Source organism: Myotis yumanensis, unplaced genomic scaffold (genome assembly GCF_028538775.1).
Source record: "Myotis yumanensis isolate MYYU_CA2020_CCGP unplaced genomic scaffold, mMyoYum1.0.hap1 SCAF_7, whole genome shotgun sequence".
NCBI lineage: Eukaryota > Metazoa > Chordata > Mammalia > Chiroptera > Vespertilionidae > Myotis > Myotis yumanensis.
This window is the reverse complement of record NW_027223758.1, coordinates 34,117,944-34,130,228: the sequence shown is the minus strand read 5'-3', so window position 1 is coordinate 34,130,228 and position 12,285 is coordinate 34,117,944. Positions and strand designations below refer to the sequence as shown.

At 53.1% G+C, this 12,285-nt stretch overlaps 1 protein-coding gene across 2 annotated transcripts in view; it reads left to right on the top strand.

Annotated features, from left to right (window-relative positions):
• The window catches only part of NOL4L (nucleolar protein 4 like), a 126,945-nt gene that overhangs the window by 84,571 nt on the left and 30,089 nt on the right, over window positions 1-12,285 (top strand). Inside the window, exon 1 of one of the 2 annotated variants that reach the window (XM_070420135.1) lies at window positions 6,004-6,065. The exons of the other annotated variant lie outside the window; for it this stretch is intronic. The gene's annotated coding sequence lies outside the window, so the exon portion shown is untranslated. Of the gene's footprint in view, window positions 1-6,003; window positions 6,066-12,285 lie in introns of those variants that run through there. 2 annotated transcript variants of the gene reach the window in all.

Genomic DNA, 12,285 nt, shown 5'->3' with positions numbered 1-12,285 from the left:
TGATGACATTTTTAAGTAACACATTCCTGAAAAGATTGATGAAACTAATTTTGACCTTTGTTGTGGTTGTTAGGAAAGTACACTTCAACAAGTCAGGCTCTTTTAGTTATAGTCATCATGGGAAATTATCTAAATAGAGAAGGAATGAGGAAAGAGTACTAGTGTCTCCTAGATTTCAGCAAAGGTGTCAAACTTACTATGAGGTTGCAGCCACCTGTGCAAAAATTGGCAAATGTGAAGAATAAATGGATGAGCTGAGCTACAACGCAACCCGCAGATCAAGGAGTGTGAATTCAGGCACCTGGGAAGCTGTGGCGCTTCTGTCCATGCTCCTCTTTCTGCCTGAATGCCCTCCCCACTTTGCCACCTGTCACATTCCTCCTGCCTTCTTTTGGTTCTGAGTAGATGTCACCTCTTCCAGAACCCCCCCCCACCCCCTCCTTACTTAACCTCTCAGGCGGAAACATTCCCCCTTTCTACATAATTGTGCCTCTCTGCTATGGCATGGGTTTAATTGTCTTTATAATGCTGGGGGCAGGGACAGTTCAGGGGGGTAGAGGTGCTAGCCCCACCATATATTAAAATATATTCTAGAGCTATAATATTGGGACAGGAATAGACAGATCAATAGAATAGAATAGACAATTCCAAAAATAATGGAAAATTAATGTACTGTAAAGATGGCATTTCCAATCAGTGGATGAGTTATTTAAAATGATGGTATTGGGACAACTTGGATAGCCATTAAAAAAAAAAATAAGCTAGATCTTCACCTCACTACTTATATGGAGATAAATTACAGATGGAATAAATATTTAACTGTAATGAAGCTATAAATGCTCTAGAAGAAAATATGAGTGAATTACTTTTATAATCTTGAAGTGGAAAAAAAACACACCTTTGTTTTGACCTGAAATCCTAAAGCCCTAAAGGGAAAATAAAACTAATGGGATAATATAAAATTTTCATATGGCAAAAAAATCCTTTCATAAACAAAGTAAAAGGACAATAAAAAGAAAACATATTTGTAAACTATATGACAAAAGATTAATTTCATTTTCCCAAGACTTCTTACAAAAAAAAAGACCACCAACCCACGTAGAGAAATAGACAAAGAATATGAACAAGTTGTTCTTAAAAAAGAAAAGAAACAAAATACAAGTGACCAATAAACACGATACACATAAACATATGCTCACATCCCAAAGGAAAATAAGAGATGCCATTTTTCACCTTTCAGACTGGCAAAGATAGAAAGGATTACTAAGTGCTGACAAGTGTGTAGTGAAATGAGAACTGCCAGATATTGCTGGTGGCTGCGTGAACTGGCACCGCATTTGTGGAGAGGGATGTGGCCATGATTGTGAAAAGTCAGAATCCTGGTGATGATAACAGCTCCCATTTACCAAGCACTCCCTCTGGGGAAAAGATCAAGCTGTATTTTATGACCTAACCTCAGACGTCATACCCCCTCCTTTTCATACTCTCCCACTGGTTTCACGGCCCTATTCGTTCTGACAGCTCTAAAGTGTGACACCAGGAAGTGAGGATCATCTGGGCCATCGTGGAGGTTGGCTACCATGGTTTCTAATTTCAAAGGGGACATTTTGGTATCAAATACTACATTAAACACACCATCTTATTATTTACTTTGTAGATGAGGAAACGGAGGCTTAGAGAGATTTACATATGCTGCCCAAGGTCACTTGTCTAGTGTGAGAACCAGAATTTGAACCAGTCCCATTAGGCTAGATTATTTCTAGACTCTTGGCTAGACCTCCTTACTGGTCTCCCCACTGCTACTCTTGCTTCCTTATAATCTCACTCCTCTGATCTAAAAACATAATTCAGATTGCCTCATTTCCTTACTCTTAGAATAAAATCCACACACCTCACATTGGTGTACAAGGCTCTGGGTGCTTGGCCCTGCGTGCCTTCTCACTCTCATCTCCTCCTCCCCTCCCCATGGCCCACTCTGCTGTAGCCACATTGGTCATCTTTCTATTCCTCAAACATTTTAAGCCTCTTCCCACCTCAGAGCCTTTGCACCAGCTGTTCCCTCTGCCTGAAAGATTGTGCCCCACATCTTCACCCAGCTGTCAACTTCTGCCATCCCAGGGTCAGGGCACTTGTTGGCTTTCTCCTAGAAGGGGCCTTCCCTGACTACTCAGCCCAGAGCACACACTTGTCTCCCTCCTCAACCCCTGTCTCCACTCCACCCCTCCTATCTCTCCTTCAACTGTCTCCACCTCAATCCTTATGTCCAGGGTCCAACCAAGATTCAAACTTTGCATTTAGGTACTATTTCTCTTTAGTCTCATAATTTAGAATAGTCAAGTGCATAACAGTGGATCTTTTGAAGAGTTCAGGACAGATCCAGGTTATGATCAGATCCAGATGGAGCATTTTGGGGGAGAACACAACATAGGTGATGCTGTATCCTCTTATTGCATTTCTTCAGGAGGTGAGCACATCGCATCAGGTGACCCCACTTTCCTGTTTGATTGCTCAATTGGGGTATGTCTGGCAGATCTTTCCATTGTGCAGGTACATGTTTCCTTCTGTCATTAATAAGTAGTTTGTTGGATAAATGTGTTTTTAAAATATATTTTTTTATTGATTTCAGAGAGAGGAAGGGAGAGGGAGAGAGAGAGAGAAACATCAATAATGAGAGAGAGAGAACCATTGATCGGCTACCTCCTGCACGCCCCCTCCTGGGGATCGAGCCCTACACCCGGGCATGTGCCCTGACCCAGAATTGAACCTTGACCTCCTGGTTCATGGGTGGATGCTCAACCACTGAGCAACACCAGCTGGGCATAAATGGGTTTGTTAATGCTTTGAGATGCTTAAACAGCGTCTGCTCTGGTCACATTAAGATTCCCAATTATAACAACCCCCTGGTTCCATGGCTAGGTCCCCACTTGTGGAGCAGGCCCATGTCATATAGGAAACGGTAAGGAAAGGTTGCTGCTAAGAAACACCATAGAGCAAATGCCCCACCAACTGTTCCTTTACAGAAGTACCCACCATTTGCAGAGCCTGGAGGAGACATGAAGGCAGTTCTGCCCCGATGGGCAGGAGGGAACCGCCTTCTCTGCCGCGGTCTCCCAGCCGACTGGGACACATCATTGCGGGAATCAGTGGTCAAGAAACTAGGTCACACCATTCCTTGTTAGGACGCACGCACGCTGTGGCCACTTTAAGGATGGGGGGAGTTGGCCAGAGGCACAAGGACGCCGGAAACAACCTGCACAAGGTTACTCAAGGAGTGGCAGCTCCTGCGGGTTTCTGCAGCTCCAGCACACACAAAACCTGTCCAATTCCCGGTGCCGCTCAGCAGCCAGGTTGGCCCAGGGCTCCCAACTGCTTTCTGTGGGTCGAGCGGGGCCGGGAATGTTTTATCTCAGGGATGGTAAATGAGTTCACATTTCATGCTTAGAGAAAATCACTGCTCTGCCCTCCTGGGCAGTACTATCTCTCTTTTATTAGTCAGAGAAGAAGTGGGTTATCTGGGTTCAATTCCACCTTTGAACTTCAGTTGGATTTGGCTTTATATTTCAAGCCCAGATGTCCACCACCACTGTGAAATAGTGACTCAGGCCAGGAGAAGTCAAAGGTCTCTGAAAATGTGGTGGGAAGAGATGGGAAATCCTGGCCTGAATCATCTCATTTTCAGAGTGAAGAAGGACCGCCCCTGTATTGGAAATGTTCACATGTCCCTGGGTGAACTGAGTTGTGGCCACTAATTCTAAAAATCATTATTGGTCACCCACATGTGTGGCCGTTCAGGTAATGAAGTCTCCAAACTGTCCCCCACCACAGAGGATGTGAAGTAAAAATCTCACAGAGAAACGGGAAAGAGTGAATTTGTTTGAGCACACATTTGATTTCAGGGATAAAAGGTGCTAATGAGTAGCATGTGAGGTGTATATTGACAGTAAAATCTTCAGCATGTGCGGAAGTCAGTCTGTGCTTTAATTTGATGTGTTGTCATCCTTTCATTTTTCTAATGGGTGAATCTATTGAGCCCTGAACGTGTGGTGGTGTACTTCCAACTCTAACCTATAGAGGGAGCCTTGTTTTCCTCGGATTGTTCACAATGCAAAGCTTTCAGTGGAAGAAAGAAAAAGGCTTTTTACAAAAAAAAAAAAAAAAGTTGGAAGGTTAAAGGCAGTCTGTTTCAAAATTGCGAACAGTCGCGGTGGCTGTCTCGTTTTCTCTTTGTTGTTTCCACCGTGAATGAGTGGTAGCGTACAGTCAGTAGAAATTGTCCTTCCTTTCCGGATGCGACCAGAGGAACCGGGAGGTGGGGTCGTTACTGGTTTTTGTTTTGGTGTTTGGCCATTTCCTCACAGAATTCCACGAGAGCAGCACTCCATCCCTGTTAAAGCACAAGATTTTCCCGAAGGCTGGTCTGATGTAGAGGAGGATGTGAATTTGGGGAGGTGGGCATCTGCCCGTGACCCACCTTCTCCGTCGGCTCTAATTCTGCTGTTTGGGGACGAGCGTGTTGCTTCAGGCTGAATCTGAGGTGGCTCGGAGATGCAGCCCCCCACCCCTCCACCCCCACCCGCACCCCCACCCCGCGACGCCCCATACCGCCTTCCCCAGCACCCTAGGCTGATGCGGTCTGCGCGGAGGACAGCGTCTCGGAGCCGCGTGGGTCTTCCCCCTCCGGCGATGCCGTGTCTCCCTGCACAGTGCGCGCCTAGGTCTGGGATAGAGCTGCATTCTTGATGTTATCCCATTACTTTACAACTGTAGCTCAGCTAGCGCTCGGTACGGAGCCTGCACGGTGTGGTCTACGGGAGCACAATGACCGGAGGGAGGGAGCCGGGGGCGAGCCGGTGGTGGGCGCTCGGGAGAGCTGCAATGTTTGGGTCGGACAGGTGAGCCCAGCCTGGACTCTCAGGCACCTGCCTGGGGGAAGGAGGGGCGCAGGGGTGGGTGTAAAATAAGTGGTGGGAAAGAGACAAAGGAAGAGTGAAGAGGCGAGGTGGTGCGGAATAGAGAGCGGGGGAGGGGAGTGGGCAGCGCGCCGAGGAGCCTGAGCTTGAACTTGATCAAGAAAAGGGGGGCCCTGAGGTGGGGATGGGGGCCCGGGAGAGAGCCAGCCGTGTGTCTGGCTTTCCCAGACCTAGGTCTCGCTTCCACCGCCCGGGGGCCCAGCCCCCGGCCCAGCATCTCCGCCCAGCGAGGACCCGCATCCCCCAGGAACCCAGAGACGCGCAGGGTCGAGTCCTACCCGAAGGCCCCGGGAGTTCCTAAAGGTGCCCGAGTCACTTTCTTTGGGCCAAGTCTCTCCTCTCCTGGCCTGAACGCGGAGAGCCGCTGTGTGCCCTCCAACCCTCACCCCAGACCCAACGACTGCGGCCTCCGGGAGCGACGGGAGGGCACAGACCCCATTGCCTTTTTCTTCGGGCTCAGCACCCCCCGCTCCCCCGCCCCTGCCCCCCAGCTAGGCTCTCCCTTGAAGCGCTTCCCCCTTAAGAGTGCTCTCCCACAGAAGCGCATGGCGGTGCGTCCAGTGTGCCCTCATCCCTCCCCCCCTACCTGGCCCAGCACCCCCTTCTTCCTCCTCCTTCCCCCCCGCCCGCCTCTCCCTCCTTTCTCCTCTCTCTGGGTGCCTCCTTTTCCTCTCCCCCTCCCCCCCGTGCCCACTACTCCCTCTGGCCCGCCCCTCCACCTCCTCTTCCTGCTGCTCCTCCTACTCCCCTAGCGTGCGCCCTCCCGGCGCTCCCCTCCCCCGGCCCCCGCCCCGTGCCGGGTCCCGCCCCCCCCTCCCCCGCCTCCCCGTGCCCGGTGCCCCCCTCCCCCTTCCACCCTCTTGGCCACGGCGCCGCCGCTGCCGCCGCCGCTTGCCTGGGCCCTCCCCCTGGCCACCCCCGCCCCCGGGCCGGGCAGTGACGCGCCGCGGCGGTGCCAGCCCCTCTCCCCGGGCGGCCGCGGCGGCAGCACCAGCACCAGCAGCAGCGGCAGCAGCAGCAGCTGGAGCTGTGGGGCTGTCACCGCCGCTCACTCGCGGAGCCCGACCGCCAGTCTCCGCCTCGCCTCCCGCCCAGGTACGGAGTACGCCCCGGATCCCCGAGATCGGGCAGTTTCTGGGCCCCCGGCCGCCGCCCCCCCTCCTCCCGCCGGCCGTTGAGCTGCGGTTAGGGGGCGGGGGGCTGTGGGGGTTCCGGGGAGGGGGACGCGGGGGAGCTTCCTGCGCCAGGGCAGAGGAGGGGGGCTCAGGGGAGCGGCTGCGCCCTAGGCGGAGCGGGCGGGGGGCGGGGGCGGGGGCGGGGGAGGGTGCCCGAGTGATGGGGCAGTGAAGGCTGCGCTCTGGGGGCCGCGCGGGGCCGAGAGGTGTGCCGGGCCCGGAGCGCCGGGGCCGCCGGGCGCACTTCTCTCCCGGCCCGCGCGCGCCGCCGGTCCTGGGGGGCGGTGATTGTGCGCGCCGCGCCGCGGTATTGTGCGGCGGCCACACCGTTTGCAGCGAGCTGGGCGCCGCGTCCCGGGAACGAAGGCGCTCTCAGGCGGCGGGGCGGGGGCCGGGCTCGGGGGGCCGCCGCCGCCGCCGCGGCCGCGGCCGCGGCGAGAAGGGAAGTGGACTGTGTTTGGGGATGTGAGGACGGGAAGCATCGAGCGGCAGGGAGGGGCGCCCTGCCTGGGCGCGGGGAGTTGAGTCGAGGTTTGCAGAGTTGAGCCCACTTGGGCAGGCCCCTGTGCCTGCTCGGAGCGAGCGGACCGGTGCCCCGCTCAGGTGGACGGTGGGAGCGGAGGCCGGGGGCGTCGGCCACCTTTCGTGAAGGGGCAGTTCCTTCATGAAGGGTGCACATGGGTCGGGGGCAGCTGTCCAGAGTGAGGGCGCGCGTCCGGATTAAGTTAGGTTTACACCGCGCTCGCCACTGGGCGCTTGCCACCTAGTCCTCCAGAGCCCGACACTTTGACGGGGGGCGGGGTGGAGAGTGCCATTCGCATTTTTATTCCAGCCGTTCGGGGGCAGAAGTGACACCCCCCCTCCCACTCCCACCTGGAGCTGCGTTTGCCTGAGTCTGGTAGCCCCTACCGGGCGGCGCTTCCTGGGGGAAGTCCTCATTAAGCGTCGCTAATTAGCATTATTCCTGGAGAAAGGTTAAGGTTAGACTGTCCTTCCCCTTCTCGGGAGGCCTACCCCCCTCCCGATTCCCCTCTCTCCTTCCTCCCCAAGAACACAAAAGCAAAAAAGAAAGTGTGAAGAGGCGGAGATCAATGGAGAAGCCACAAACCCATTAATTCAAATGGAATGCCCCCCCCCCTCTAAAAACATTGATTTTTCTTTCTGTCTGCCATGAGGGGAGATTAATAACCTCCTGATTTCACCTGAAATGGTGTTTGGACTCTGTGATTTCCTCCTCTTTCTGAGAAGGATTGTGGCTTGAAATAGATTCTCCCTTGAGATAAAGCCCTACTTATCCCAGAATCAGCTGGAAACCCCAGCCTGGGCCCCACCAGGTGGGGCTTGAGACAGGGAGAGGGGTGGGGGGCTCGCACAACTCTGGGAGAGCCATCTGTGGATGGGACGAGGGGCCCCATCTTGCCTCTGCTTCTGGGCTGTAGGCTGTGGGGGGAAAGGCCTGTTTATGACCCAGGCCCCAGTGGTAGTTTAACCCCCAGGTAGTAAATCACCCCGTCATTGGAAAACCATTAGGGCCTAAATGTGTCCTCGAATACTATCAAGCTCCTGTCCAATCCCAGCTCGGGCTGGGCTTATTTTATAGAGGAGGGTTGCAAGACAGCTCCTCTCCCCACACCCACTGCACCAAGGCTGGGTGATGCCCCTTGAGTACCTTCCTGCGTCTGAAGCTGGGAGCAGAGCACCCCAGGACTTTCCCAGCTGAGAAGGCTGACTTTGGGGAACTTATCCAGCCTGGCCCACCCTGGGGCTATGTGGAGCTGGACTGCCCCTGAAGTTGCTCAAGAACTTTTTTGTCCTGTCTGGGCCCTTTTCTTGGAAAGAAACTCCTAAAGGGCATTGTGTCAGAGTGGTTCCTCTCCAGCCCTCCTTTTGGCTGGATGAACCTTGTCTGCTAAAGCCCATCTCTCCAGCCTCCATTTAAAGAGACCCCTGTTCATGGCAGGCCCTCGTGGTGAGGAGTGCTGGGAAAACAGCCAGTTGCCTTTGCTTGGGGAACAAAAGCCTGTTTTACACTCCATACACTAGTAGGAAGGTGTTGAAAATGCTCACCCCAGCATCCAGGCGTCCATGACAGCAAGAGCATTCCCATGTTTATATGAGTGTGTTTCTGGCAGACAGTGTGTGTGTGTGTATGAGAGAGAACACACCTAAAATTGGTAGGTGATTGGCTATGTCTCAGCTCTCCCCACTTCACATTTCCCAGAAGAGCTTGTGCTTTTAAGCAGAGGGGGTATGTTAGCAGGAAGGAGTGGAATTGTGCAGGGTGTGTCCCTGGGAGGCTGGCTTCCTCCCCGGCTGGCCATCTGGGCTTGGGGTATAGCATGAAGCTACAGTGTTGGGACCCCACAGCTCCCAGGAGTGGTGGGTGACTCGGACCACCCTACGATTTCATTTGTGCAGTCCCTTCACAACAGGGATTTGAACCCTGGTTGCTTTAGATCCTGGTGGGAGTGGGGGTTTGTCTTCCATGAATAAGCCATCGGATGAACTGAAGTGGTTAAGTTGGGGTCAAATGTGGTTCAGTACCTTCTTGGCATGCCCGGAAGGCTGTGTGTGTAATGCTCGCTGACATGGAGACAAGGGAGGAATTGCCTCGTATTGAAAAATTTCCAGGGCCTGGAAGGGCCTGCAGGTGTTCCAGAAGGAGGTGCTCACTTCCTACGCCTTGGTGCCCGCCTGCTTGGGTAGAGCTGGTACTGGGGAACTGCCCACGTCTGGTGGTCTTTTGGCAGGAGCTTCAGCCTCTCATCAAACAGACCCTGAAGCTGGACGGAGAGGAGTCTGTTTCCTGCCAAGCCCAGAAACACCCCCTGCACATCCCTACCCGTCCTCTGAAATACATACCCAAGGCTCCTGGTCAGGGCTTGTGGCTTACAATTGCACTAAATTCTCAGCAAATCCTCCTCCTCTTCTTTCTCAAAGCAAGTGGTAGAGATAGAGTTACAGCTCTGGGGAAAGGCCTGGAAAATGTTGTGTGAGGCACGCCCCAGGATCCCTGTCCTGAAGGATGCAAATGGCTCAACTTCAGAGGCACCAGGAACCCAGTTCCCGAGAAATTGACCCCAGTTGTAAAATAATCATGTTACTGATAGCACCTGCCCATAGTTACACACCATGGATACAGGCGTGTTTCCACCATTTCCCCTCTGCTCTCCTGTTTTCTCCTCCTCCTGGGCTGGGCCGTGGTTGGTGCTAGTTTGCTTGCAAAGGAGGAAGAGCCTCAGAACCTGGGCAGAGAGAAACTGAACCTGCCCATGAATTTTGGACCGCAGATAAGAGCAGAGAGGGTTTGGGCTCCTCTCCTTCTGCGCAGATTTGGGTGTGTCCCAGGGGCTGGCTGGGTGCTGTCTGCCTGCCCCCTCCCATTCTGAGTTCTCTTTTCAGAAGGGCAGTTGGCTCTATCCCTCTGTGAACCACAATGGCTCAGGCCCTTTGGTGCCGAATAAATGATGCACTTTACCAGCACGTGGGCAAGGCTGCAGGCTTCAGGGTGTCTGAGGTCAGAGGTAAGAGGAGTCAAGGGCAGCTATCCAGCCAGTCACATGGGATCTGAAGAGAGAGGGCCCAGAAGTAATGGATTGTACTCACTTATTTTCTAATGCAAGTGTCACTAAAGTTTGTTTACAGAGAGAAATTAGTAGACCAAATTCCCTTGAAATTCCAGGAGGGGAAAGCAAGATGTACCTGGCTATGACTTAGGATTTCTGGGCGAATAGGGGGAGCACTCGAGGTCTGGGCACAGGCCTGGGGGGCCCTGCCACTGGCAAACCTGTGTACCACCTCCCACAGATGCCTCTGGACTTGGGTGTCTTTTGCCCCTCTGCACAGGTGTTGATGGGCTCTGAACTGTGAGTGCTGGTAATTGCATGTGTAATCAGCTTGCTCCTGGAGCTTTGGCTCAGTGTAAGGCGGTGAAGTTACAGTCTACCCTCTGCAGCTGGGGGCTCTGTTGTAGCAGGTGAGTTGCAAAGGCATCTTGGGAAGGCTTCTCTCCTAGGTCAGTCCTGAAAGTGAAGGTGTGGAAACTAAGTTTGATTGGGACTTGCTCTCTCTCCCCGCCCTCCCCCCCCCGCCCCCCCCCCCCCGCCCAGGTTTAATGGACTTGATTGCTCACTTTAAAATATTGCTGTAGCAGCAAGTGTCAAAATCTTATATAGAACCATCACTCACATAATAGGGACTCATGTAGCAAAACCCTGGGGCCATGAGAACACTGCTGGGGAGAGTATGATTGTCAGTAGATACTAGTAACTGTGGAGGGGACTTCACAGCCCCCTTTCTCTCTCTGCACTTACAAGTGGGTCAGAATTTTTTGCTGTTCTCTTTCCCTAGATAACAGGGTCTTGGAGGAAAGGAACCCTGCCTTAGTCATTATGTCCCTAGCATAACACCAGCACATATTGAGTATATGCTCAATAAATGTGTGTCAACTTTGGGGAGAGAGAGAGAGAGAGAGAGTGTTAATATAGTTTAGTCTCCCATGAGTTCCTTTTGGATCTCATCTTGAGACACATTGTTAAGGAATCTGTTTTTCTTGGGTTTTTTTAATTGAAGGGAGGAAGTGTGGTGAGGCAGCCTCTTGGTGTGGTGACACTGTGATGTGGGCTCTGGGCAGACTGTCTGGCTTCAGATCCCAGCTCTGCCACTAGGTATGGCGCCCTTGAGCAGGTACCACATCTAGAGATAGGCCTGGCATGGATGCCTGCTCTATGGAGGGGGGCTGTTGCAAGGAAATCTCGTAAGACCCTTGCCCTGAAACCCCTGTGTGTGGACACTGGAGGTGACCTTCATTATCGGGTGGTTGCAATGTCAATGTCAAAGTTAGCCCACCTCTTCCCAATGTGAGCCATCAGAGCAGGGGAGAGAAAGGGGGATCATTGTGTGAACTGTTAAGTGATCTGAGCTTAGGCTCTGCTGTAGGAAGGAGACCCTGCCAGCCAGGGTCCAGTTTCCTATGGTCTCCACTCAGGAACTGTATGCAGTGGGATCGAGTCCTTAATTGTCAAACTAGTGCCACATTGTCATTAAATACCAGTATCATGCCAGGCGGTTCAGCCAATTCAGTAAGTCTCCCTTGCTTTGCGGGAGGGTCTAGGGAACATACTGCTTGGTCCCCACTCTTTGTTGTTGTTGTTGTTGTTTTGTTTTGTTTGGTCCCCACTCTTAAAAAGGCTTAGAGTTTTTCTGGGGAAGACAGGGCAGAGACTTGTGTGTTGACATGCTACAGCTGCGGGGGGTGCCTGACTGACTGATGGGGCTCATGGTGCAGGCAGACAGGTTGTGCAAGAAGAGGAACGATGGAGACTGAGCTGGAGTTGATGGAGAGGAATTTGGGCCATGGGGCACCACAGTGGTACGGGCATTCCAGGTGAGAGAGACAGTTGAGCAGAGGCAAGGAGAGTGTGTCTGGGCCTTCAGGATTGTACACATCTGGCTCTGCCACTTGTTAGCTCATGACCTTGGGCGAGTGCCTGAACCCCTTGGAGCCTCAGTTTTCTTATCTGTAGAATGGGCTGGTAACTGTACCTACCTGGTGGGCCTGTGGTAAGGATGAAATGAGGTGGTCCAAGGAGCACTTGCCACCCGATAAACTCTGACTTCTGCTCTTCTTTTAAACTTGACCAAGTGGCGCAAGAATGTGGGAGCCGTCGGTGCTGCACTTAGTGGTTCTTACTCTTTCCTGCTTCTCGGCGAGAACACTGTGTGTTCAGTGGGACACTCTACAAGCCTTTCTCTGAGCTGGAGACAGCCCAAGGTTTTGTGCATCTTGGGAGGGGACACTCCTGTGTGGCTACTCCTCAACTGCACCAGCCTGTGCCGTGGCCTGGATGTTCCTGGGCAGACTGCCCACGGCCACCTTCCTCGCTCCCTGCAGGCCTCTGCCTTTGTCCCCTGACAGCGAGGTCCTCCCTGGCCACGCAGACACAGTCCTGCAGGCCCCTCTCCCCTCTTATTAAGCTTTATTTTGCTTTGTACCCCTCATCACCACCAACATCATGTGTTTTTCCAACTGGGCAGAGTGCACCAGGAGGACCAGCTGTCTTATCCACAGCTGGATCTCCCGGCACCTGGAGGTGCTTGGTTCATAGTAGGTGTCCAGTATATACTGTTGAATGAGTGGA